The sequence below is a fragment of the Brassica oleracea genome, chromosome C9, assembly GCF_000695525.1.
Source record: "Brassica oleracea var. oleracea cultivar TO1000 chromosome C9, BOL, whole genome shotgun sequence".
Classification (NCBI taxonomy): Eukaryota; Viridiplantae; Streptophyta; class Magnoliopsida; order Brassicales; family Brassicaceae; genus Brassica; species Brassica oleracea.
The window spans coordinates 20,766,420-20,772,085 of NC_027756.1; the positions used below are offsets into that span (position 1 = coordinate 20,766,420).

The window sequence follows — 5,666 nt, forward strand, 5'->3', positions numbered from 1 at the left end:
GACAATCAAACCAACTTGTCTTCCTACCATTCTTCAGTTGAAACGCATCTGTCGTTCCATTACAATATGGACAAGCTAATCTCCCATGTGTAGTCCATCCAGACAACATCCCATAGGCAGGAAAGTCAATTATGGTCCACAAAAGTATCGCTCGTATCGTAAAATTCGTCTTCGTTGAGCATTCATACGTCCTCACCCCTGTTGACCACAAATCCTTCAACTCTTTTATCAGTGGTTTTAGTAAAACATCCAGAGACCTTTTTGGATGGTTCGGACCTGATATTAATATGGTCAAGAATAGCAACTCCCGTTGCATGCACATCTCCGGTGGCAGGTTGTATGGCGTAAGAAAGACTAGCCACAATGAATATTGTCTCCCTGACATTCCGAATAGACTAAATCCATTTGTGCATAATCCAAGATACACAATCCATCTGATGGATGAGCCATCTCACCATCCGTCTGAGTATGCTCGGCATGCCATCTCATCTTTCCAGCAGTCTGCTCTGATTGATACAATCTTTTCAATCTGTCTGTAATTGGTAGGTACCACATCCTTTGGTACGGTACCCTATTACGTCCCCGTCCTTGCGGCTTGAATCGTGGCTTCTTGCAGAATCGACATTCTTCTAGCTTCTCATCATCTCCCCCATAGATCATGCAGTTGTCGATGCAAACATCTATCATCTCCGAATGCAACCCAAGACTATAAACCAGTTTCTGAATCTCATAATAAGAATCAGCAGACACATTGTCTTCCGGCAAATACTCTTTAAACAAGTCCGCCCATTCGTTCATGCAACTTTCAGGTAGATTGTGATCAGTTTTAATATTCATCATTCTAGCAGCCAACGACAATTTAGAGAGACCTTCTATACAACCACTGTAACGTGGCTGATTCGCCGCATTTAACATTTTATAAAACTTTTTTGCATCTGTGTTAGGTTCTTCATCTTCATCATGAGCTACGAATGCATCAGCTACCATATCATGAACCCTATCAAAATCTACCATTTGCTCCTCCTGATGGTAACTATGTTCATTATGCAAATGATGACCAATCGGTTTTTCCTGAAAATTGCTATTACTACTACTAGCTTCATTCTGATCATAATTATAACCTTCTCCATGTTGAAACCAGATATAGTAATTTGGCGTGAAACCTCTATTTATTAAATGCTTCCAAACATTTTCACGATTTGCCAATTTCGAATTTTTGCATTTCCGACAATGACAGAACATCCTACCGCTTTCTTGGGCGAGCAGTGTGGAATCTGCTTGATGCATAAATGCTTCACGATTTCTAACATTTTCACGATTTGTCAATTTCAAATTGTTGCATTTCCGACAAAGACAGAACATCTTACCTCTTTCTTGGGTGAGCGGTGTGGAATCTGCTTGATGCATAAATGTCTCCAGCCCCGCAAGGTATTCTTTCGTCACTCTCCCGTTAGCATCTCTATGCATATACATCCACCTCCGCAACTCGAAAATATTCTCAGAGCCCGACATTTTTTTTCTTTCACGTTTTTTTTTTCTTTTTCTTGTTGGTGTGTTTAAAATGATGTTCAAACGTCCATATTTATAGGAAATTTTCGAATCTGGTAGTTGTAATTTTGCTAGGAATTTACGACGAAATTTAGTTAGGTTGCCGAAAAAAACGTGTTACAACTACAAAGTTGGTGGATTCAAAATTTCCTCGCTAAGTAGATGTAAAATATTTTCTCGTAAAGTACACACTACATTTACGTCGAGTTTACGAGGAAGCGTATTTCCTCGTAAAAGCCACGTGACATTACATCGACTTTACGACGAAATGATTTCGTCGTCATTTTACGAGGAAATAACGTTGATTTTATATTTCCTCGTAAGTTCCTCGTAAAGTCATTAGTTTTCCTCGTTAAGTTCCCTCGCTAAACTTGTGTTTTCTTGTAGTGTAAAAACTATATTATTCCTAGCTTTCCAGATGTACCATAGTATCCATGTAAACTGATGATCTTCCATCTGCGGGAAAACTCTCCAGAAAAGATGATCCATGTTTGTGAAGAGAGAACTTGTTGGAAAAATAGTTGGATTTGATGGTATCTTCGAGAGAGCCCAAACTTGGATTGCTGGAGGACATTCAAAAAACACATGGTTTATCGATTCCTCGTGGGTTTCACATCTTATACAACAAATATCCCCTTGTATTCCCCTCGCTTGTAAATTCTTCTTCACTGCTATACACCTTGCCACTAATTGCCATAGGAAATGCTTTTACTTTGGTGGACACCGTATTTTCCAGCAGAAAGCCTTCAGAACATCAATTGTCGGGCCAATCAATAAGGGTGGTCTTTCCCTATCTGGATAGATCCGTTCTACCTGATATCCTGATTTTACTGTATATTTTCCATTTTTTGTAAAGTGCCATCCATCTCTATCTACCCGATCAGTGGTATGATTTCTATAAGTTTCGCATCCTGTGGATCCACCAAAGCCCAAATTGCCTGTGAATTCCAAGTGCATGAGGTAGAGTCAATGAGAGACTCCACTGTAAGGTCCGGGTATAAATTGTGTTGGTTTTTATCAGCTGGTCTCGGGGAGTGGTTGGGAGCCATGGATCATTTCATACAGATATAGAAGAACCTGATCCCACCCGTTTGATTAGTCCTTTACTTACGAGAGATATAGCGGAGACAATACTCCACCAGCCATATGATGGAGAATATGAACGAATCGGTTCCAGAGGTGAAGCATTCATGTAATACCGACATTTGAAAACTCGAGAGAATAAAGTGTTTGGCCTCTCTATCAGACGCCATAACTGTATACCAACGCTGTGTTGAAATCATTGATGTCTTTAAACCCAAACCTCCTTCATCCTTATCTACACATACTTTGTCTCATGATTTCCAGTGCATGCCTATTGTGCTTCCTCCTGGACTCCACCAGAATTGTGATACCGCACTCGTCAATTTTTTCACAGTCGATAACAGGACATCATATGATTTGGTAATGTCGTAATCACTGATTTAATGATCACTTCCTTTCCTCCTTTTGTGAAAAACTTGAAAGTCCACCCATTGACTCTATTATTTTAATCGATCTTGTACAGAGGTAAAAACTTGGATCTTTGATCCTCCAGATTTTCTGGTAAACCAAGGTAGGATCTCATTCTTCCAAGATTCTCAATGCCCAAAATATCTTTTAATTCTTGTCTGAAAGATTCTTCAATCTTATGTCTAAATTGAATTAAAGACTCATCAAATTTTATTAGCTGTCCCGAAACTGCTTCCTATTCCTTTAAAATCCTAAGAATAGACCCCAAAACAATTTTTTAGCCCAAATAAATATTCAAGCAGGCTCCAGATTCTCTCTCTCTTTCCTGTACTCACTCTCTCACTTTCCCGCTCCAGAGGAAGAGGAAGAAGACCTAGAAAATTGAAATTCTTACTCACAGAGTCGTATCGTCTCAACTATGGTTTATATTGTTCAATCGAAGCTATATCGGTTGAGTATTCTTCATTTGGGTATCAATCTGTGCATTTCTATTTGAAAATTTCGCATTTGTCTTTAGTCTCAATTTGTATAAACATGGATTTTGATCCCTTCCACATCAAACAATGAGTAAATCTTGAGAAATTGTGATTCACCGGAGGGAACATTTGAGATTTGTATCAGTTCAAAAAAAAAAACATTTGAGATTTGTATAAATTTGACCGTACTGCTGTTTGTATCAAAATCATGAGAACCTTTACATATATTATCATCCAAACATCGTTCTTAATTACATTGTGGGACACATGAAAGAGAGACTCGACTTGGTTCTGTGGCTGAAGCGCCAGCTAAACAAGTGAAGGACCATACAAAATGCTTTTTCACAGTGGATTTTTAAGAATTTTCATGTTTCTGTTTTAAATTTTTTTTTTGAAAATGTTTGACACCACGCGAGCTTGCTATGATTTCAAACTGTGGCCCTGTAGCCTGATCTTCCCTGAGGTGTAGACACGGAAGCTGTTTGTAGAGGAAACAAGTTTGATGCGTTTGTGTGTATTGGTCGAATTGTGGTGGCATCTATAGAGCTCAGGCACATGTATTGGCTTGATGACACACGTGTTTTCCAAGTCTGGAATTGCGTGGAACTGGGAAGGAAGATCGATTTCAAACTCTCCCAGATCATCAGTAACAGCTTTAATCCATTTGGATCTCCTTTTGTATCCAGTGTGACACTTGATGGCAACAGTAGCACCTGTATGTGAGGATTCATCATGTAAGTCTTCAGATGGAAACAACAAGCACAAGGACGCATGAATATAGACAGATAGATAAAACACCTGGAATAGCTATGGAGTGAAGGTGAGAAGGTGAAGTGTTGCAGATAATAGATCCAGTGATGATCACAGAGGAGAGTTTTTGTTCACCGTAGCCAGCCATCTCCAGCATCTCTGTTCTGCTCCATATTTTCCCGCAGCTGCAAACGCTAGGTGGAACAAGAAGAAGAATAACAAGAAGCAACGTAGGATGAAGAAGCTTCTCATTGTTACTCAAAATGTTTAATAAGCATGTATGTGGGTGCATATATATAACAAGTTAAAGTAAAGAAGAGGGGATGAATTTAAGGGTGAGAGTCTCTTTTGCGTGGCTTAATCCTTCAGGTCACCCAGCTCTGTACGGCAGTCTTTTAATCAATATATCGAAGACCCTAGCTAATGCCTGACCTTAGATGATGAAAGGGTCAATCTTCTAAATGAATCAATCAAACCGTCGTTGTAAGATAAAGAGAGACGGCACTTTGAAGCAATTACTGAGTGGTTCAACTTCATTTTCATATTTTTCGTATAAAGTATTTATTGTATTTGGTGCAACGTTTGTATGTAATGTGACGTTCCTCCTTTTCTTTATAAGTTAGGTAGCTTGTTTATTTTTCTTTTATATAAGAAACAGTTTGCGATGGAGTGGGAACAAAAGAATTCAAGCCTACCCCCAACAATACTCTCTCAAGTCTCATCCACATCTCAACATTCAACAAACACTCGAGAGCCTACTGATTTCGCTTTTGTGAGTTTGGTCGTCGCCATGTGGCGCACTACAAGAAAACAGCGGTATTCTGACGGACATTCCGACGGAAAATGAAATCCTCGGAATATCCTGAGGAATTTCCGAGGATATTCCGACGAAACAAAAAATTAGGTTTCCTCGGAATTTCCTCGGAATATACTGACGGAATTCCGAGGAAATATCAATCCGTCAGAATATTCTTATGGAATACCGAGGAAAAATGTATTCCTCGAAAAAAAACGATGAATTATGATGATATATTATAGCCGTTGGAGAGCCGTTGGGGGATTTTAAAAATTCCGAGGAAATTCCGACGAACTAGCCGTTGGCGTCAGAATTTCTTCGGTCTGTCGGCAGGATTTCAACTATAAATACAAGCACCCCTCTTCCTCTTCATTCACTCCATATCTTCATCCTCCCTCTTACTCTCTTTACACACGGATTTGATTCATAAAAAATCATGTATTCTTCAAATTATTTTCGTTCTTGGATCGATCGACCTCATTTGAATCCGAACACGAGATTGCTTACGGAAGAATACCAACGAGGTATAACCGAATTCATGGGGTTAGTTCACCGACAACCGGAAGCAAAAACAGGTATGTTAAGATGTCCTTGCTCTAATTGTA

The 5,666-nt window shown here is 39.3% G+C and overlaps 1 pseudogene; it reads right to left on the reverse strand.

Annotated features, from left to right (window-relative positions):
* Positions 1-3,704: 3,704 nt before the first annotated feature.
* LOC106316832 lies at positions 3,705-4,770 on the reverse strand (annotated as a pseudogene).
* Positions 4,771-5,666: the final 896 nt, after the last annotated feature.